This window comes from Vicia villosa, linkage group LG5, assembly GCF_029867415.1.
Source record: "Vicia villosa cultivar HV-30 ecotype Madison, WI linkage group LG5, Vvil1.0, whole genome shotgun sequence".
Classification (NCBI taxonomy): domain Eukaryota; kingdom Viridiplantae; phylum Streptophyta; class Magnoliopsida; order Fabales; family Fabaceae; genus Vicia; species Vicia villosa.
In genome coordinates, this window is record NC_081184.1 from 92,259,166 (window position 1) to 92,282,803 (window position 23,638).

The following is a 23,638-nucleotide window of genomic DNA, read 5'->3' on the forward strand; positions in this document are numbered from 1 at the left end:
TGATTTTATTTCTTATCTTTTTCTTTGTCCCGAATCGGAATAAAAGATCAAATATGGCAGAGATTGTATGCAGTTGATTTAAGACTTTTAGAAATTTATCGTGTAGTCGCTATGATTCTGTCAAGCTTCTGATAAATTTTCATTAACTTTAAATCCGGGATCATCATTCACTCACCATCGATCTTCACTAACATCGTGGATATACTTGACTAGCTTCAAGATGATTCGCGTGCTAACGTTCTAACAGATGACTTTAATTTCCGCATTTTATTATATTGTTCTTTATATTTCTTGTTTTATGCTTTATTTTATCATTCATCATATTTATGTTTCTGCTATTTTCTCTTTGCCCATTGGGTGTATTATTTATGTTTCTGTCATTTTCTCTTTGTCCATTTGGACGTTTTATTTATGTTTATGTTATTTTCTCTTTGTCCATTTGGACATAGTATTTATGTTTCCGTTATTTTCTCTTTGTCCATTTGGACATATTATTTATGTTTCCACTATTTTCTCTTTGTCCATTTGGACATATTATTTATGTTTCCGCTATTTTCTCTTTGTCCATTTGGACGCATTGTTTATGTTTCCGCCATCTTCCTTTTGTCCACTTGGACCATATTTTTACCTTTGAGCTAAAACATTAATAATCAAGATAAAACTTTAAGAAAAAACACTTCGCACACTTGCACCTCTATGGTTTCCCCTCTTGTTATCTTTTTTGATCATACCATCATTTAAGAAAAGGAAAGATTTATAAATTGAGGGTAGGTAACTCCTAAATTGCTTGCTCAAACACCTTTCATTTTCAAACAACGTGTTTTCAAAACTTCTCATCTATTTTCAAAAACTTTCTTCTGGTATTTGAAGGGCATTATTCCCGGCGAAACTCTTTAGAGACCTATGTAACCTAGTGTCCATCTTCACTTCTTCTATTTTCAAATCAATTTCAAAACGGTTTTCAACCAAACTTTCAATCACTGTTTTCACAAAATAAATTTCAAAAGATAAAACTTTATAGGCATCCGCCAAGGATCATTACAAGGTTTTTCAAATCAAAAGTTCAAACACTTTTCATACCTCGTTGTCAAAATAATTTCAAAAAAATGATATTTGTATACATCCGCCAAGGATTATTACAAAGTCAAACCATTCAAAAAATGATATTTGTATACATCCGCCAAGAATTATTACAAAGTCAAAAAAAATTCCAAACACACACTCTTACACCTTTTCAAGCAAACAAAATCAAACAAGACAAAAGTGATATAAGAAAAATTAAGAGCCCATGGATAACCATGGATATAAAGGGTGCTTAAAACCTTTCCTTTGTATAACCAACCCCCCGAACCCAAAATCTGTCAAAAGGTCTTTCCTGTTCTTTTATGCCTTTCCTATATGGATAAAATAAAATTCGGTGGCGACTCTTGCAAAAAAAAAAACACCCGCAACCAAACATTTTTGCTATGCGGAAATCAAAAGAAAGAGTAGGAGTCAGTTCGCAAAAAAACCGAGTTACAGAACTGGCGACTCTGCTGGGGAGTTTTTTTTAAAAGAGGGGTTACCTTAGAGTTTTAGATCACTTTAAAATTTGCTCATACTTGTTTATTTTGTTATTTATTTATTTATTTATTTATTTTTTGCTATTCTGGATATATGTGTGGTTCCGTCACTTGAGATACAATATGGACAAATCCTAACCTGGATTAAGTACACATAAGAATTAGGTGAAGGTAAAGTCATGTATGGCATACAAGGAGTTCAGTCCTTAACAAGCTGTCATGAGAATACTTCCGCTCAGTGGAGGTTCCTTGCTGGTAGTATATGTTTAGCAAGTTCAGTTGCGAAAACATTATTGCTTTCATTGAGCTGTAGAAGCTGAGTTGACCATAGAACCCATTATCCCATATTGGCCTTATTAGGTTGTGATGCAGAAACTATTCAGGTGTAGACTTGGATTAGTTGTCATGCGGAGAATCACACGCAGACGAGTTTTTCTTGAGAATATTATTGGCTCACAAGTTCAGTTGTGCAATCCGGTAATATCCGAAAGAAGAATGTGGGCTCTGACGTATCCGTAGAACATGTTGTGCAGGTGATTAACCCTAGTACTATCCCATGTTTGGTTCTTTGACCTCATGCTCGTGATGTTGAACTTTGGAACCTATCTTATGTGCACCATGTTTGTATATGTGGCATTCATACATCCATGCATACATACATCCATGCATACATACATCCAGGTTACCCATGAAACTTATCCTTGTTTGTCTCCATCTTCAGAGTTGTCTGTCTACCGTCAAGTTGATTCCTTCACACATGTACGGAACTAGAGCCAATGTCAGATTAAGAATGGCAGAACAAGAGCAACACAACATAGAAATAAGGATGAAAATTGAAGATTTGAAAGGAAGCATCACCCAACTTACTAAGATGCTGCAAGTGTTGATAGCAAGGGGAGCTGAACCTCAAAGGACTGTCATTGCAGAAGTCACCGAAGCTATTGAGGATCCCATTCCTGTTCAGAGGCCACCTTCCTCTTGGCCAGAATTTGGTTTGCCACACAATTACAGTCCCCCATTTGAGAAAGTTTTGGAAGTAGGGCCTTCTACTCAACAAGTTGTGCAGATACCAGTCATCACTAAGCAACCACCAATCATTCACACTACTGTTCAGCCTCCTTTCCAAAATCCTCGTTTCACATACCTTGTTGATAATTCCCAACACTGTGATCAAGAACAGAACAATGAGGTGGAGGATGTGAAATAAAAGTACAATGTCCTCGAGAAAAGGTTGAAAGCTGTAGAAGGAAATGACATATTTGGTTTTGATACCATGAACCTCTGCTTGGTTCCTGACTTGACTATACCTGCAAAGTTCAAGGTCCCTGAATTCGAGAAATACAAGGGGCACACTTGTCCAAAAGATCATCTGACTATGTACTTTCGCAAAATGGCTGCTTATGCCAACGATGACAAGTTACTCATCCACTACTTTCAAGATAGCTTGATTGGAGCCTCTATGAAATGGTACATGAGTTTGAATAAAGATCATATTCAAACATGGAAAGGTTTGGGTGAAGCCTTACTCAAACAGTACAAGTACAACATGGACTTGGCCCCTGATCGTAGACAACTTCAGACTATGACCATAGGAGATAGGGAGACTTTCAAAGTATATGCTCAGCGCTGGAGAGAATTAGTTGTTCAGGTTAATCCTCCTCTTTCTGAAAAAGAACTTACTAGCATGTTCATGGATACCCTACAACCAGTCTTTTTTGAAAAAATGATTGGAAGCATATCTTCTAACTTTGCCGACCTGGTCACCATTGGGGAAAGAGTCGAAGAAGGCTTGAAGAATGGCAAGATTGTCAACACTACTGGTTCATCCAACAATAACCAAGCAAAGAGATTTCCTGGAAACTTCCCGAAAAAGAAAGAAGGTGAAGCCAATGCTATTTCCATTAATGATGGAAATACTCAGAATCCACGAGCATCATTTGCTCCTTACTACCCATATCCGTACGTTGCTGCTGTTCAACAACCATACTTTCTGATGCCTGCACATCAACAACCATGGAATGCTTCTCAACAGAATGCTTCACCAGTTACTCCTCAGAATTCTTAACAGAATTAGAATGGGCAGTAGAATCAGAATAGGCCTCAGAAGAAACAGCCTCGCCGCATCGATCCAATCCCGATGACTTACATTGAATTGTGGCCTGCATTAATCCAAAAGCAACTCATAGTTCCAAGGCCAACTAAGCCTGCAACTCCCCCATTCTCTAAACATCATAACCCAGATTCCACGTGTGCTTTCCATAGTGGAGTAGCTGGTCATTCCATTAAAGACTGTTGGGTTCTGAAAGATAAAGTTCAAGACCTGATCGAAAGCAAGATCCTCTCCTTTAGGAATATTGGTCCAAATGTGATAAAAAATCCTCTACCCACGTGAGTGCCAAGACACAGAGTATACTCCTAAAGCTAGGATATCATATGGAAAGCTCATCCTGTTGCTGATAGATGCTAGGCCTTTGCCATGTCATAATTTTCTTGCTTTGTTTAGTGTGTGTTGCATTTGAACTTTGTCATCTTTAATCGTAATTTTAAAGATGAAAACAAGGGTGCCACAATTCCCTAAAATAATTCAGAGTAAAACATGAAAACAAGGGTGCCACAATTCCAATTAAAACAAATCAGCATAAATCAATTGCCATGCTTCACTTAGGAACGAATCATCAATTTAACAAAATCATGTTTCTACACAGCGGAACATTAACCAACGGATAAGCATAACATCATCTATGCAATATCTCACAAAATTACTCCAATAACAACAAAATAAAGTATCATCATAAACTCTAAACTAGCGTTCCCCAGTGTTACAATATCAGAGCATGACACCGACGCTATACTTAAACAAACTGGCCTATGAGCTATCCTCACCAAAGCCAAAAGCCGCTACTCGCCAATCTGAAAATGTCAACAGTAAGGGTGAGTCTCATTCAAATTAACAAATGTTATTGAATCATAAATAATAACACATCATAGTTACTTCATTCACCCAATTGTTTCATAAACAGACATTCAGACAAGTTTCATCATTACAAAACAATCAACCAACACATCATCAATATTTATAACACTGGAATACATCCAATCATGTTATAAAAGTCATGCATATGAATGCAACTAACACTATGCATGTGGTACCAACATCATCAAATGCGAATAACCCATGACCGATCCAACATCATCAAGATACGGTCCTGCCAGCACAGATTCCACACAATGGGAATCATGCCCTTTACTGATTCAACACATCATCATGGATACATCATCATCAATGAATATGAATAAATGCAACCATACATGAACATACTTATACCATCGTCAAGTCTATGAGTAACATCTTCAAATACTCATTTCATCATCATCATCATCAAAGTATGTTTATATACATTAGCATCATTCAAATATAATCAATCATCATCATTAAAGAACATACATGTGTCCACATCAATCATCATCATTAATAAGAAAGAACATACATGTATCCACATCATTCCAAACAAAGCAATCATCATCATACAATTCTCAACAATTCATACATCATAATGTTTTTCAAACGACATCTTATATTGTCACATTTCATCATATATGTCAATAATACATCATCCATCCAACATACAATATATTCACATCATCACGAAACTATCTCATAAGTTTCACCATACCAACAAACAAATCATCACATAATAATGTCTTAAACATAGCTTGTGTCGTTACATCCCATCATATATGTCCACAACACAACATTCATCAAAACAAGCAAAGTCGTGAAATAATCTCAAGCTACTACTCATTTCATCATCCTAACATAAAGAATACCTCATAAGCTTCATCCTGCTCGAAACGGCACACAAAACGGACCAACGGTTCAAAAGTTATGAGTTTTCTAAAATGATTCTTTTTTTCAAAAACCTTCAGCCGTAACGGGTTACAGAAAAAGCGTAACGGGTTACGAAGAACAAATTTTCAAAAACAGTTTCAGCCGTAACGGGTTACAAAAAGCGTAACGGGTTACGAAAATAATTTTCAAAAACAGTTTCAGTCGTAACGGGTTACGAAAAGCGTAACGGGTTACGAAAATAATTTTCAAAAACAGTTTCAGCCGTAACCGGTTACGAACAACACCGTAACCGGTTACGAACTCGTAACCAGCCCAAAAACCCCATTTTCCACAGCCGTAACCAGTTACAAGCCCGACCGTAACCGGTTACATCACCTGTAACAGCAAAAAAAGCACTTTTGACAATAACTTATTTCCATCCAACACAACCCAAATCGAATCATTTCGACCATACACAAAAACAGAATCAGTTCACAATTATTCCATGTCATTTCATGCCTCAACAACACATTCAAACACAATCAAAGATCACAACAAGCATTTACACATGCTTTATCAATTTGAACCACAACAACACAAACATCATGGATTCTAGCCAAATGATCAATAATCATCCAAATTGACTCAAATCCCTAACTCTATCATATGACTCAATCGATACGAAATAATATATCTATATCAGTCCTATTATCCATAACCCGATAATAGATGTTAATCGGAAGAGTCCCCCCTTACCCTAGCCAAGAATTTGGACTTTTCCCCTTCTTCTCCATCAAACCCGTAAGCCTCTTTTCTTCATTTTCAGCAAGAATTCCCAATCTTCAAACTCGCTTATCTCCCTCATCGAGAACCTCCCTGACACGAATTAATATATCAAATTGAAGGAAATTTCGTGTAGAATCCGAATCTTCGAGAATTACCTGATTTGGAGTTACGAGCAGAGAGTTATGACATGATTTGTGAAGGCTGCCAAAGGGTTGCGAAAATAGCTTTTGCCCATGAGTTCTTCTTCTCTCCCTCTTAGGTTTTCTTCCTCTATTTCTCAATTTCCTCTTATTTTCTTGTTTTATGAAAACTTAACATAATTTAGTAATGGGCTTCTTCACACTAACACCTCCACATTACTAACTCCACCAATGGCCCAACACTACATTTTATTATTTCTTCCCACGTTATTCCAATAAAATGCTAATTCAAATTAATTAATTTAAAACTTAATTAAATTAATTAAATAAGAAATTTTGGGATGTTACAGGAGATATAAGGATGATAATCTCTCGTTCACCCCTTTGAGCCTAGAAGTTGGTGTTTCTTTGTGTACGAAATAACCCACATTTTAACCTGGGGTGGGGTAGTTCTCAGTTAACTTGGATGTGCATTCACTTTCAAGAGAATCATTCAGTACTCCTTCCAACAAGTGTTTCAATCACAAGCTTTCCTCCGCATACATCAAAGAAGTGCTGGAGATGCCAATCAAAAGCAAATGATGGGTCATTATAATCATTAAGTAGGATAGTCACTATCTTTCAAAAAAAGTATCAAAAAAGAAAATCAAAGAAAAGCCTGCTAAGTCAAAATCAAAAAATGGCTTAGACAAAATTAAGGCATCCCGCGGACTATGAGTTCAAAAATAAACAGTTCAGGCAAAAGTTAGGGATATAAAAAAAAGAAAAAAAGAGAGAAGTCAATAAATTCTTGAACAACAAAATGTTTTGGTTATCAAAAGGAAGAAGTGATTGCCATCTCTGAATTCTTTTGGCTTGTGAACTCTCATCATTACAACAGGTAAAATTCCAGAAGTCTCTTGGAACCTGGACGCATAGTTTGAGTTAACTGAGTTTAGGACTGGAGATCATCACGAAGATGGGGTGGGTTACAAAAAGTTTTGAGCCTTATATCTTTTGTTTCTTAAACCTTGAACCTGACCAAGTTGCAACCTTCAAAAGTCCTAATTGAAATGAGGTTTCTTTTCAAAAGCATACTAAAGCAAGGTTGCGTTAACCTGACTCCTCAATATTTGCTAAATCATTTTTGTTGATACCACACTATCACGTTATCTTTTACATCTTGAAATCTCAAACTTCCTTTGAATCCCCACAAGGATTTATCCATTGTACACCACAATATCTTTTCAATAAATGATTTGTTTTCAAAACTTGCATACAAGTCGCATTAAAATTACCTTTTTTGAATTCTATAAGTTCATTTGCAAATCAGCACTTTCCATCAAGGAAGTTCCAACAACTGAAGAGCCTATAATGGTACTATCAGGATTACATCATTTCAGAAGTCCATCATTCATGGGCGTTTCATCCCAAAGTTCCCTAACACTGGGACATGATATCTCAAGATCATCAGTTTGATTGTAAACAAGTATTTGCGGAGACTCAGCATTCTGGGCACATCATTTCAGGATTATCCCTTCGAATCTACAATGTTGTTGAAGCTAGTTACTTCAGAAACTCAGTATTCTAGGGCAAATCAAAGCCAAGACCTTTCGTCCAAGCAGTCCAAGCAGACTATGTCATATCAAGAAGTCCTCAAAATCAGAATTAGTGTCGGGAATCATGCTTGACAAACATCCTACCAATCATTACCCTTCACTGGGGCATGTGTCAAACAGTTCAAACCATAAAATTCATTCATAACATGCATTCATCAATCATGCATATCATTCATGGGACACCTCCCATAACATCCAACATGGATACAAAAAAAAAAAAGCTCACTGTCCATTGGCATACATCTGATAAATCCATTACTTGCATTGATCAATCATCATTTCCTTGACATTTAAATCAACTCATTAGTTGATGTCAGTCACCCTCATCAATCCATTGGTCGATGTCGGTATTTTCATGTTCGATCGCGCTCAATCCATTGGTTGAGAACGATGTGTCAACTTTCATCAGTTCATTAATTGATGTTAGTAGTAAACTCATTAGTTGATGTCAGTTAAGATATTTAATACTAAACTCATTGGTTGAGAACAACGTGTCGACTTTCATTAATTCATTGGGTAATGTTAGTTATGTCTTAGTAGTCAGCTCATTAGTTGATAAAAAATTGTTGTTTACCTTCATCCGTCCATTGGTCGATGTTGGTATTTTCATGTTCGATTGCGCTCAACCCATTGGTTGAGAACGATGTGTCAACTTTCATCAGTTCATTAATTGATGTTAGTAATCAACTCATTAGTTGATGTCAACATACCTTCATTAATCCATTGGTTGATGTTGGTATTCTCATGTATGATCGCGCTCAATCCATTGGTTGAGAACGATGTGTCAAAGGCGGCTCATCAGTTAATGTCATTTAAGTCTTTTGAAATCAACTCATTAGTTGATAACAAATTATCATTTACCTTCATTAACTCATCAGTTGATGTTAGGCGTCTATCTGTTTAATCATATCAACTCATTGGTTGAGACCAAATATTTTTGGCACCATCGCCTTTCCCCGGCAAGTGTTCTCGTTAGAACTCTTTGAAAAATCATTTCATCAATCCCCACAGAATTTACCTTCCAGTTTCATATCCCCAAGTAGGAATTCATGCATTCATGGCATTCATAAGCATTGCATCTCAGGTTCAAAAATTGTGTTTTTATATATGTTTAAGTCTGTTCAATCACGTCGAAAGGAAGATTTACAATCATCGTATCTCCGGATAGAAGATACTTAAATAGGGGCATCTGTTTCACCCCAATTTTTGACCTCTGAGATCCCATCATTTTCTAAGTGTTATGATCATTATCATTATCATTTATCATCATGCATATTTTTATTTACTAACAAAATAAAAGAAAAAAAAGTTTGTTGCTTGTGTGTTAAAAGACAGGAGAATGATCAAAAGAAAGCTGAAGAAATTAGGGTTTTGAGGCCCACAAGAGGTTCAACATTCTCTCAAGATTCAAAGGTTCCTTAAATCAATATTCAAGTCCAAGGATGGCTCAGTTCAAGGCAGACAACTCCCAAGATCGCTAGAAGCGCCAAATTATGGTTTTTACCTAATTTCACTAGAGGATTGACTTTTAATCAGGAGATGATTCCAAGACTCAAAATATGATTCAAAGGCCTTAAAATCAACATTATAGTCCATTCATGTCATTCAATTGAAGAGAAGACCTTGATTCATTGAAAGATCGCTGCAGTTCATCGGAGAAAAGTCAACTGCAATAAAAAATCAAGATTTTTGGTCAACATCAATCATTTGAAGTAATATTAACTATTTGATCAAGGGTTGATCATAATTCATCAAGAAAAGTTCAGAAATCAACAAAACTCAAATTTGCAAAATTAGGGTTTTTTGACCTAAAAGTCAACTGAACTTTGACCAGCCATAACTCTCACCTGATTTAGCAGAAAAATTCCAACCCAAAGCTCATTCTCGGAAATTCAATTCTCTACAACTTTGATGTTGAGCCCAAGGTCAAGAAATGCTTCCGCATAAGAGATATAAGCCAAAATATTATAGGTCATTTTGAAAGTCAACAAAAGCAGTTTTTTGTCAAAGCCCATAACATAATGATAACTTCTCCAAATGCAAACAATATTCCAAAGTGGCTAGTAGAGGACATCTTGGTCTTTCCAAAAAGTACATTAACACCTTCATATGATCAAAATTGAGGGAGATATCTCTTGATGAAGTTGACCTTTTTTGGAAGAATGCATGAAACAAGTAATGACCAAAATTTGATTCTTTTTCAAAAAGGCCAATTCTTTTGTGATTCAATCTTGGTTCTCATATGTTCAAGGGCATTCACAACATATCCATGATTCATGACATTTTTATTTCATTTTTAATTGAATTTTATTCATTTAAAGTTTAATTAAAGTGAGATAATTCAAAGATATTATCCAAGATGCTCATGTGATGCAAGCAATGACCTAATCAAAGCATCTAAGATAAGATTGCAAGATTGGAGATAATAACACTTGAGTGCTTAAACCATGGTTTAGCTTTTAACCTAGCATAATGGGAATATTCCATATTTTTTCCACAAAATCAATCATGACAATTCCAATTTGCAAGGCTTTCATATCAAATCCTTGGCCTATAAATAGAGCTTCATTTTCTTCATTTAAGGGAGAGCCACAAAAGCCACAAAAATCATCAAGGAGGGAAAAACAACAACCACAAAGCCATAGCTTAAGAATTTTATATTTTCCAAAAGTTTCAATAAACTTGTAAAAATCAAGGCTCATTCAAATAGCCACTTTCAATCAATTTCAATCACTCTATTCCACTCTTGGGACATCATAGAGTAAGCATCATGTAGCCTATAACATATAGTAGTGTTAGGAGTTCATGAATCAAAAACTCCATATTTATGCATATTTCAAATTTTATCATATTTTTATTATTGTTAAAAAAAAATATTTTAATTTCAGTTTTAAGTTTATAAAATATTATTTTAATTTTTAGCATAAAAAAATATTTTATTTTTATTCATAATTAATTTATTTTGCTTAAATAATTAGTAATTATATAAATATTGCTTTTTATTAATTTTAACCAATCAAAAAACTCCAAAAATATTTTCCTTTTAGATTTAGGTTTATATTTTTATAATCTAATTTTTAACATAAAAAAGAATATTTTTCTTGTTAAGTTTAATTATTTGTATAATTATTTGTTTAAGTAGCTTGTTAATTAACTTAAAATCAATTCCAAAAAATCACAAAAAAATGAATTAGGTTTAATTTGTTTTATATTTATTTTTGTATACTATTTGAATTTATTTCTTATCTTTTTCTTTGTCCCGAATCGAAATAAAAGATCAAATATGGCAGAGATTGTATGCAGTTGATTTAAGACTTTTAGAAATTTATCGTGTAGTCACTATGATTCTGTCAAGCTTCTGATAAATATTCATTAACTTTAAATCCGAGATCATCATTCACTCACCATCGATCTTCACTAACATCGTGGATATACTTGACAAGCTTCAAGATAATTCGCGTGCTAACGTACTAACATATGACTTTAATTTCCGCACTTTATTATATTGTTCTTTATATTTCTTGTTTTATGCTTTATTTTATCATTCATCATATTTATGTTTCTGCTTTATTCTCTTTGTTAATTTGGACGTATTATTTATGTTTCTGTCATTTTCTCTTTGTCCATTTGGACGTATTATTTATGTTTATGTTATTTTCTCTTTGTCCATTTGGACATATTATTTATGTTTCCGTTATTTTCTCTTTGTCCATTTGGACATATTATTTATGTTTCCACTATTTTCTCTTTGTCCATTTGGACATATTATTTATGTTTCCGCTATTTTCTCTTTGTCCATTTGGACGCATTGTTTATGTTTCCGCCATCTTCCTTTTGTCCACTTGGACCATATTTTTACCTTTGAGCTAAAACATTAATAATCAAGATAAAACTTAAAAAAAAACACTTCGCACACTTGCACCTCTATGGTTTCCCCTCTTGTTACCTTTTTTGATCATACCATCATTGAAGAAAAGGAAAGATCTTATAAATTGAGGGTAGGTAACTCCTAAATTGCTTGATCAAACACCTTTCATTTTCAAACAACGTGTTTTCAAAACTTCTCATCTATTTTCAAAAACTTTCTTCTGGTATTTGAAGGGCATTATTCCCAGAGAAACTCTTCAGAGACCTATGTGACCTAGTGTCCATCTTCACTTATATTTTCAAATCAATTTCAAAACGGTTTTCAACCAAACTTTCATTCACTGTTTTCACAAAATAAATTTCAAAAGATAAAACTTTATAGGCATCCGCCAAGGATCATTACAAGGTTTTTCAAATCAAAAGTTCAAATACTTTTCATACCTCGTTGTCAAAATAATTTCAAAAAAATGATATTTGTATACATCCGCCAAGGATTATTACAAAGTCAAACCATTCAAAAAATGATATTTGTATACATCTGCCAAGAATTATTACAAAGTCAAAACATTTTCCAAACACACACTCTTACACCTTTTCAAGCAAACAAAATCAAACTTGACAAAAGTGATCTAAGCAAAATTAAGAGCCCATGGATAACCATGGATACAAAGGATGCTTAAAACCTTCCCTTTGTATAACCAACCCCCCAACCCAAAATTTGTCAAAAGGTATTTCCTGTTCTTTTATGCCTTTCCTATTTGGATAAAATAAAAGTCGCTGGCGAGTCTTGCAAAAAAAAAAAACCCGCAACCAAACATTTTGGCTATGCGGAAATCAAAAGAAAGAGTAGGATTCAGTTTGCAAAAAAACCGAGTTACAGCTGGCATTTAGCATGCTTTGGCTATGATTGTAATTTTGTATGTAATTCTAGTCTCCATTTGTAGTAGCACGATTACAAGTGTGTTCTATTTTAAAGTTGTTGGTATGAACATATAAATGATTGGCATGTTTCCTCATAGCCGCACTTTGCATAATAGATGTCGAGGACAATCACGGTATCTTTTAAATTGTAGTTTTTTTAAACTTATTGAAAGGGTGAGGGTAAACCAATATGTGCTTATGATTCTCTTGAACTGGAATTTTTGGTTTGTCTTAGCAGTGCACTATTTGAAGTTGTAACTCAGTGAAAGAGAAAGAGAAAACTTGTTAGGCAGTAGAAAGAGAAAGAGAAAACTTAGCTGAAATTTTTGTCTTGTCTTAGTTGTGCACTATTTGCTGGCTACTATATTATTACCTGTTCACTAATATTTTCAATACTGTGAACTCCACGAGAAAGAGAAAACTTGGTGTAGACTACTAGACTTTGCTTATTGCAGCATTTTTTATATTAAACAATGGTCATAAATTACGTTTTTGTTATGCATTTGGCATTGCTTTTTAGAAAAGTATGACAAGATTTCTTGACAGTATGTTTTATACACTTTATTGGTCCTACAAACAGTACGGATTCTCCAAGAGATGCTGGTTTAAAGGCCATAGAAAAGATGGATATCAACTTATAATTGTTGTCATTCTTTCAATGATGACATGGTATTTGTAAAATTTGAAAAAAGTTGATCTTTCTCTAATACATTACATGTTACAGTGTATATGTGTGATTTTGTTCAAGCTAATTAACTAAACCAAAATATTATACGCGAACATAAGCGACGACATCTATAACTAAACTTTTTTATTTCATTTTATTTTGACCATCATACGTTTCAACTACTTTGAACATTTCTATATTCTTTTTGCAGATTGGTGAAAGGAAGAAGATTTGTAAATCGGTTGGAAAGCAAGGTAAGGAAACATATTCATGGCTGGTTGCCTTTATTTAGTTTATTTTTGTCTGTTTTTGTTTTGGTTAGTAGATGATTTTCAATTCCACTGTATATATGTGTTAGGGATTTAATAATTGACTTACATTGCTGGCTACTAGACTATTTTGGACAGTTGATAATCCATAAGCATGAATCTTTAAATTACCAAAAGCAAGACGATATAAAAGTGGAAGAAGAATAAAGGTAAAGAAATGGGAAAAGCTATATAGCAGTATAGTTCTCATTATGAAATGGACATAGAGCTTGCTCTAGGAGTTGTGTCAGATAGGACATACATCTCAGTTTTTCAAGAGTATTGCAAAGGTTCTTGTTATGCAGATGAACACTATTTGTCCTAATGGGTTTAATATAGTCAGATTTACAATATTAAAGCTACAAGATCGGCATGATTGTTAGACTACAGTAATCAACAAAATTCATTTGACTACTTTTATTTTATTATATTTTTTAGTTAAACAACTAAATTCGTTCTCTTTTGTTAGCGTCAAGTTTTGGGAAAGTAATTCAAATAGGAGTTTGATTTGGGTTGATTGCTCAAGAGGGGGTCCACACCCAGCTCATTTTTTAAGGTCTGATGTTAATGTTGAGTTTTTGGAGACATTGAGGAACAAGAAATGTGCATATAATAATGGAAACAGCACCAATGCTTGTTTTCTGTTTACTAGGAAGTTCTTGCCTAGTACTTTGTCAAGGCTCTTGAAGATTGCACCTGAGGTTTTGTAGTTTGAACACTATGATAAACCCAAAAAACATAAGCTATTATTTAAACCAATTATTTGATTCTTTTTTATTTCATCTTGTAAGTTTTTTGTTGTCCAGTATAGATATACACATACACTACTAGAAATACACGTATTTCCTGCGGAATTACCTGCGGATTTTTGCTAAATTTTCGCAGGAAACGTGTTTCCTGCGGATTTTCCTGCGGTTTTATGTCCCCAGCTAAAACCTTCGTGGGTAATATTTTTCGCAGGTAATTCCGCAGGTATTTCCGCAGCTAAATCCGCAGGAAACTATTCGCAGGTAATTCCACAGGTAAATCCGCAGCTAATTCCGCAGGTAAATTTGCTGGAAATGTATATCCACAGGTAAATCCGCAGGAAATTTCTTTCTGAAATTAAATAATTTTTTTATTTTAATAAACTTTTGTACCATTATATATATTTAAATAACTATAATATAAAATAAAATTATAATTTTCAATTTAAATTAAACTTGAATTCATAGAACATAATTGGTAAGAAGTACTTACATAGTCATTACTAAAAATGATTCAAAAAATCAAGTTATTACTAATCATTTGTTTGACAAGTTAAAAAGATAATACAATCCAAAAACTAAGTCAAAATGGAAAAAAAAAAATCAAAATTCATTACTAAGGTCTTCTTCATCTGTTTCATGGACGACATCTTCATTTGTGTGATCACTTTCATTAGTGGGTTGTGGTGGATGAGAAGAAGACCCAACAAATCCTAAATGATTCATTAAAAATGAAATTTTATTATTCGCTTCGGCCATCTTTTCTTCTTGTCGATGCAATTGTTGCCTCATCACCATCTTCTCTTGTTCTTGTCTTTGCAACGATGCATTTAAAGCATGGACTTGACTTCTCAAAACATCAACCTCTCGAGAGTCACTTGAAAGACTTGAGGGTTTCTTTGATACAGAAACCAAAGTCTTAGATGCAGTTCCAAGACCAAATACCCTATTCCCTTTCTTCTTTCCAACCGACTCTACCCATATATCCAAATCAGGAGGCATTTCATTAGTTGGTTGACTATCAGCTTCGTCCTCTCCAGGAATAGTTGGATTCTGAGAAGAAATCTCCAACTTTTTCTGTTCAAATTTATCCTAAAAGAAAATTGAAAAAATAGTAAGGAATTAAATTCAATAAAAGTGATATTTTCCAAAAGACTTGTGTGCATATTTGAAATTCAATCAAATTAACACTTCCCGAAATACTTACATATGCCGATTCAGCATGAACTCCAACCCAACTTTGATCCTTTTTCCGATGTGTGCGAAAATAGAACTCGGTCAAGGATGGATCTGCACCCTTTTCCTTTCTCTACAAATTACAAAAGAAATAGAACTCAATAATTTTATCTATCAAAGTATATGATATTGGTATAGTGAGACTTAACATGTGAAATTACACTCATATTCTCCAAATCATATCTTGCTCTCAAAACCTAAAATTTGACACTAAACACAAATTGAAAAGCCACAGTCACGAAACACGAGTTGAGCTACTGGACAAAGAGTATGAAGATGTCTACAAGACTATAACACAAATATACCAAGCTATGTGAGCATTTCCATATCATACTTATCAATGCAATCTTCCTAGGGATCATTTGGAGAAGATTTCACAACATGAACAAACTTATACTTAGCCCTGGTTCTATAAACAGATTTGTTGGATAACTATAGCCTATAGGTATGCTTCAAAGCTGTAACATATCTTTATTTCTCTAGTAATGTGATATCTTGAGGATTTTCTATGTTTTCTTAAACATGTAAAAGGCTCTAAGAATTAGAGAAGCTAGTATTGCTCTTAAGATAGCTAGCACTGCCCTGCTTAGAAGCGAGTATACTAACTTTCTACCATAAAAAACAGACACATAACAAAGTCTTTACAGCAGCTTAATAAGTATGAGTGTGTTTGTGTTGTAAGTTCAGAGAGTGGAAGATATGCACTGATGGACATTAACAATATTATGAAAATATTTCAAAACCTAAACCTATAAATATTTGTATAGTCATACGTGTAAGGGTTTAAATTAATTGCGAATAGTATATTTGTAGGGACCATGTTATCATTTGGATAAGAAATCTTCTAACAACATATAGACTAGAATATTCTAGTATACTTGATATTTATTCTATCTATTCATTGTATGTGTGAGGTCTTCAGTTTCTTACAACACATGATTCATGAATCACTCATGTACAAGAGTCTAGTTTGGGAACGATAAAGTGATTAGGAGATTAGCAGTTGATAGTACACATAAATCATAAGTAACAAATTCCAAATTCATTAAAGTAACTATTGATTTTCTCACCTTTTTATGGTTGGAAATGATTTTATCACTTTATTTTACATTTTATTAGCTTTTTGATGAGGCCAATTCAACAAAACTTGCTATAAAATCAAAATGGGAAGAGATCAAGTATAATTAGGCACACGTTTAGCAGAATCTAAAGTGTTAACTAGAAGCATAGAAACGTTCAGCAGCTCTAAGACTATCCTCTAACAAATCACTTTGCCATGGCTTGGTTCTGTGAATAGATTGGACAAAGCAAATAGAATAGTATCCATAATGTTATACATAGTTAAACAAAAACGTTAAAACAGTTAGAATTTTCTAACACAAAACCGATAATAGACACGATAAGAGTTATATAACAATGTACCTAAAGTAGTTTGATACATTATCTTCAGAGAAAGTGCTATCAGCTGGAAATGTCAAGTAAATTTGCTGTGATGCACTATTATTTTGACAGTCTGCCTTTCCCATGAATTTTGCCGCATCTTCGGCCAAAACCACCGCATGCTGCCCATGAGGCCAATAATCACAAGTCACAACATAACAAGAATACAACTAAAGTAAGAAAAACTCAATCAATTTCTTACTTAAAGAACACACCATTGAAAATTCTATTTCGAAATCTATACCGAATCTATACCGAATCTATAGCCGAATGCTGTTTCTCAACCGAATCAGCAGCCTCGTCAAATTGCAGCCTGACTTACCATGTCGCTGGCTCTCAGCTAGGTAACCTTCTGCCTGTAAGGCCTTTTTGTACTTATCATAGCTAAGATCAGTGCTTACTGCAGCAGAAATCTTAATTGAAGGTGTAAAACGTTAAAACAGAAACTCTAGTTCAAAAGTAAGCAAATACGGAAATGGAAAGTGTGTATGTTACCTGAAGAAAACTGATCCAAAATGGGTCCTTGAAGCTTGTTCCTATCAAGCCAAAGTTCTTGAAGGTATCTCAAATTTCCGAGCTTAGGAGGTAATCTACCAGTCAACCTGTTGGACTGCAGGTTTCTATAAGAAAACAATAATTAACCTCATTCATCTTGAGAACTATAAGAAACCTAATTGGTCATCTTACAATTGATTATTTACTCTTATCTCAATATTTATTGCTTCTTCAAATAAAGGTCCCTCTTGGTTTGCAGATTTTAAAACCACTTTTCAGTCTTTCTATCTGTGTTGCCTTCTGCTTTGCTGCACTGCCTCGTACCATTTGTGTGTCCGCTGATTTTGTTCCTTTGTCATTAGTACCTTCTTCAACCTCCCTTGTCACCTCTCCAATGTTTTCTGTCAATGATGATGTTGGTCCTAACAATAACGCTGGTGGTGTTAATGATTCTGACATTGTTGGCTTCAGCATTCCAAGTTGGCCTTGCATTAAGTGTCCTTCATGTGTGGCAAGCAAAGATGTGAATATAAAATATAAAATAGCATCACAGAGTATCATAATGGAGGAATTTTAATACTTCTGTTAATACTAGAGTACTATATGGTAAACTCTGGACATATGCATAGATTTTTAGGGGAAAATACAAAGCAATTAAATTCCAGTGTGGCATTTTATCAAATACCTTGTGAGCAAGATCGAAAGCTGCATTTTTCGTCGCTTCAACCGGTAAGCATTCCCCCATTCTCAGCTTTATGATATCGTATACTTGCTGTAACTTTAACTCAAACTGAAATTTATATTGAAATTGAATCACAATCAGTTGTAGCATAACCCGTAATGGAGTTAAAACCGTAAAAATCAAAGAATCACGAAACAAAACTAACCTTCTCTGAGTTGAAATTTCGAGCACAAACAGATTTTGAACCTCCAACGCGAATCAAATCCTGAGTCCATAACAATTCGAATCAGTTCTGAAATTCAAATCCAACCAATTCGAGACCAAGAGAATCTGCGTCGTAGTTGTTGTTGTGTAAGAATTGAGAGGGAGAGAGAATGAGTTTGAGAGAGTGTCGCACAAAAGAGAAACCGAGAAAGCTTGAGACAATGCCCGTGAGGAAAAGTGCTTCTCCGAATAAGCGTTTCTGAATAAGTCGTTTGCTTTCACCGAAGAAGCATTTTTAGCTTTTTTTATGTAAGCTGCATTTTTAGGTCACTGCATAAGTATCTTAATCTTTCTTTCCATTTACCTTTTTTAAATTTTTATATCTATTATTGAAATACACCAAATTATATTATACTCCTATATAACTATATTTTTATTATTTTATTATAATAAAATAGATTTCAATGACTGTATCTTAATTTGTTTCTTATTAATTGTAAAAATTATACTTTTAATTTTATTAAATAAATTTAAAAAATAACATTAAAATTAAAATTAAAAACTAATTAGAAAACACTATAAAAGTAATGAATAAAAAAAATAAAGATTAAAAATTTCGATCTAATTTGTTGGGTGAAAATTAAGTGTGAATTTTAAATCAAAAATTAGTTTTTGATAAAATTTAAAGAAAACTTATTATTATTTTTAGAAAATATTTAAATCTATTAAGCTTTTTTGAAAGAGAATCATAAAATCTATTAGGCTTGAAAAAGAAAATATTTAAATCTATTTTATATTACTTTTTAAATAAAAAAATAAAAAAAACTATAAAATAATTCGCAGCAAAATCCGCAGAAAGATTTCCTGCGGAATTACCTGCGGATTTTGTAGTATAGTTTGATTTTATTTGAAAATGAATTCCGCAGCAAAATCCGCAGAAAAGTTTCCTGCGAACTTACCTGCAGATTTTGTACTGTAACGAAATGTTTTGGTTGATTTATGTATTCCGCAGTAAAATCCGCAGGTATACCTGCGGAATTTCCTACTGATAATGAATCCGCAGGAAACTTTATTTAATTTAATAAAGTCCCAGGAAAATCCGCAGGTATACCTGCGGAATATTTTTCACAGGAAAATCCGCAGGTAAATCGTGTATTTCTAGTAGTGATAAACCCATTTGATCACATATAGTTAATTTCTTTCATGGATATCTGCTAATGTGTTTTTTTTTTCAAACCTTGAATCTTATTAACAGAAAATCAATAATCTAAAATCATCAAAGTGTCCCTTACTTTGAACAACACCCCTTTATAATTAATCTAAATTAAATCATTTACCATTTACCTTTTGTTTATTTGAGTTAGAAAAGTTTAGGCAAGTTAAATTTAGGGGCTCAAAGGGTATTTAAGGGAAAAACTCTAAATTTTGCCGAAAGTATATTTTCCTATTTATATTTTAAGAGAAAATGAATTTTATCAATCCTATGTGTATATTTTCATTCTGTTTTCATTATGCTAATCTACTTTTTCTTTGGTCTTGCGGTCAAACTAATCAAACTTCATATTCCTTGCTCTTGTTTCATACAGCATGCAAATTTTCTTTCTAAATCGACTACCTTACATACACACACACACACACACACACACACATATATATATATATATATATATATATATATATATATATATATATATATATATATATATATATATAGGATTAAGACCTTGAAATTGGGTATATGATTCATAGGTAGAGCCCAATTTAGTTGTTATAAGTAGTTGTTAACTAGTTATATATGTTACTTGTTAGGAAATATGGATCGGAAATGGATATTTGTCAATCGAGCGCCAACAGAATACGAAGATGGGGTTCAAGAGTTTGTTATATTTGCTATTGCTCATGCCTAAGACACTAGTAAAATCATATGTCCTTGCTTAGAATGTTGTTATACGGATGTTAGTGCAAATGTTTTGGAAGATCACTTAATATGTAATGGAATTGATAAAATTTATACATGTTGGATAATGCACAGGGAAAAAAAGTCCAAGTCAAACAAAGAGGAGAAATGGGAGAGATACATCAAATGCTTCTGAAAAAGATACAAATTATGAGTTTGATCGAGTTGAAGAATTTGTGAATGAAATTGAAGAAGATTTGCGTGATTGTCCTCAAATGTTTGAGAGGCTAGTAAGTGACGCAGAGACTCCACTGTACGAATGATGTACTAAATTTACAAGACTGTCTACGGTCTTAAAATTGTATAACTTAAAAGCACGCCATGGATGGTCTGATAGGAGTTTCACAGACTTGTTGACTTTGTTAAGTGCGATTTTGCCTAAGAATAATGTGCTCCCTAGTCGAACCGATGAGGCTGAATGATTGTTATGTTCTATTGGCATGAGTTATGAGAAGATACATGCTTGTCCAAATGATTTCATTTTATTTCGCAATTAATATGCATCATTAAATATGTGTCCTAAATGTATTGCAAGAATCTGAGCAGTCTCTATCTCGGAGATCATAGTAGTCTGAGCTTGGGTTAGTGGCTGATTCTAAGCAGCCACCAAGTCTTGAACCATAGAAGTTAATCTTTCAATACCGAAGCGTAGGACAACGACTTCTTCTTGCCACTCTTGATCGTCAACAATACCGTCTTCCATTCTTTGACGATTGGCGCGAGTATTATACCGGTGCGTCAGCTTGATTCTAAGGAGAGAGAGGAATGAATAAGACTCTGACTCAGATGTGTATGTGAATGTGAATGTGGTATGATGCATGCAATGCAAAAGACTCTTTTTGTTTAATTTTCAAAATACATCACAACATCTTTCAAGGATTTATTTAAGAGTTTTGTAAATGTAAACACCATATAGTTTTTTTTAAAGCAACATAAACACCATATAGTAACATGAAAAAGAAATTTCATTCAATAATAATAAAGGGATAAGGAAACCTTGGTACATATAAGGGTCATCGAGGGTCATCAAGGTACCATTTTCTTTTGATAGCACACAGAGGGACAAGGGGCGCCTTAAGGTATAAACACTTTTCAAGGGTTACAAGATAGAAATAACAAAGAAAGCTAGGAAATCTCAAAAGAAATCCTAAAGAATCTCAATGTGAATCATCATCTTGGTTCTTAAGAGAGATAACATCATTCCATACTTTGTCACAGAAATTCTTAGGATTTAACAATTGAAGATCCAAACTTTCTTAACTATTCTATCTTTCGACTCTTGAAAATGTACCTCTTGGTTTTTCTTCTTTCAAGTTCCATTCCTATAATGTTTACAAAACAAAAGGTTTCTTTTAATTCCTTGAAAGATATTATGTTTTTTATGCATGGATGAATGAATGCAAACATAGCAAAAACATGGGCTTGAGGGTTCAAAGTCACGAGCATGGAGCCAAAGGTCTACCCATCCCAAAGGTGTGTACTATGGTTATTTTGTACATGTAGATCAAGGTTCTATTGTTTCCCAGACTCAAGCATCCCAACTTGGAGATTGTAAACTCTGTATCAACATACTCATTTGAACAAAATCCAAGAGAACCTCATCCGAGCGTAGCCTCCTATAACAACTATTTTGAAAATGAATCAGACATAGTTTCCACACTACATCTTAATGGCCAATATTGGTTAAGGGTTTCTAGGTCCCTAGCTTCTACAGCCTAGTTGAATGCAACGATGTATTCCTAAATACATGGTCATCAAAGTTACTTCCAAAGATGCCTCCACTGAGCGATTGATCTCAAATTGACTTCTTTGGGACTACTCCCTCGAGATCAAAATGACTTTACCAGTCTCCTATAATAAGTGTGCAATCTAAATCCGGGTTAGGATTTGTCTCACCACAAGGGGCATGACTCCCTTTCCCAATACAACCCAATAAAATAACAAGTATACACATGTGAAAGTAAAATACAAAAATAAAAGATTAAGTATAAAAACAAAGACAATAACAAAAGGTAACAATAAAAACTAAGACTGGGTTAACCTTTCCAAAGATACACCAATAGTTTGATCAGTATCCCCAGCAGAGTCGCCACTTTTCTGTAGCGGTGAAATTGGTGAGACTAGAGTCATGGGAAGACTTAGCTCATTTTAAACATAGTCGCCACCGCGCTTTATTATTTCCAAAAAAGGAATGGGTGAAAGAGCGAATAAAACCCACAGAAGTTTTTGAAATCAAAACTAATAAACTTATCAGAGTTCTGGCAACGGAGGGTTTGTTATACAAGGGGAAGGTTTTAAGCACCCCTCATATCCATGGTACTCCATGGGAACCTCTTTGTTTTTGTTTTATTATCTTTTGTTTGCAAATAACCTTTTTTTTTTGGTGAAAATCCTATATAAAAAACTTATTTGAAATAGAGGGTGGGGATGGGAAGAGAAGTTTTTGAAAGTGATCTCAATAAGATATCGCATCTTAGGCCTACATACCCCTTAAGTGAAATAGGGAAGTCAGAGCTTCTGTAGTTCCTCTTTTTTTTTTTTAAAAAGGGAAAAAGGGGGCCAAAGTGGCCAAAATCTTTTTGGGTGTGAGCTTTAAAATACTCACAAGTTTTTAAAAGAGGGTTAAGCTTTAAAATACTTAACAAGTTTAAAAGAAGATTAGGCTTTAAAATACCTAATAAGTTTAAAAGGATAAGCTTTAAAATACTTAACAATTTGGAAAAGGAATTAGGATTTAAAATACCTAATAAGTTTTAAAAGGGTTAAGCTTTAAAATACTTAACAAACTTTAAAACAATCAAAGAAGGGCCAAGCTTTAAAATACAAGGTCAATGGGTTAAGAGAAGTTTCACCAGGAATAATTCATCCCTTAATACCAAGGTTTAAAAACAATATCAATGGATCAAGAATAGTCTCACCGGGAACAATTCTATTCTTAATACCAATGTTTTAAAACAAAAGGGGTTTGGTTAAGCTTTAACAATACTAAACCATAAACAAGTGAAAATCTTTAAAATACTTAACACAAAAGTAAAAAAGAGATTTGAAAAGAATTTAAGTACCTTGACAATTTAGTCAATATCATTCCCATCCATTTGATAAAACATCAAACTTAAACAATTAACAATAAATACCTCATGTATGTACAAGAACAAACAAGTGAGTATTAACAAATAAGAGGTGAATGTATCTAAACCCTT

General features: G+C 33.7%; 1 long non-coding RNA gene across 4 annotated transcripts; it reads right to left on the reverse strand.

Annotated features, from left to right (window-relative positions):
• Positions 1-15,045: 15,045 nt before the first annotated feature.
• Positions 15,046-18,790, reverse strand: LOC131606869 (uncharacterized). 4 transcript variants are annotated; one of them, XR_009285085.1, is made up of 7 exons: positions 18,483-18,790; positions 18,281-18,385; positions 17,802-18,095; positions 17,596-17,720; positions 17,356-17,513; positions 15,632-17,222; positions 15,046-15,516 (listed from the first exon to the last, which is right to left on the reverse strand). It is a non-coding gene; the product is annotated as an uncharacterized LOC131606869 (long non-coding RNA). The 4 variants fall into 4 exon arrangements; XR_009285084.1 differs by having other exon boundaries at positions 17,596-17,710; positions 17,788-18,095; XR_009285087.1 differs by having other exon boundaries at positions 15,632-15,733; positions 17,083-17,222; positions 17,596-18,095.
• Between the last annotated feature and the right edge of the window lie 4,848 nt (positions 18,791-23,638).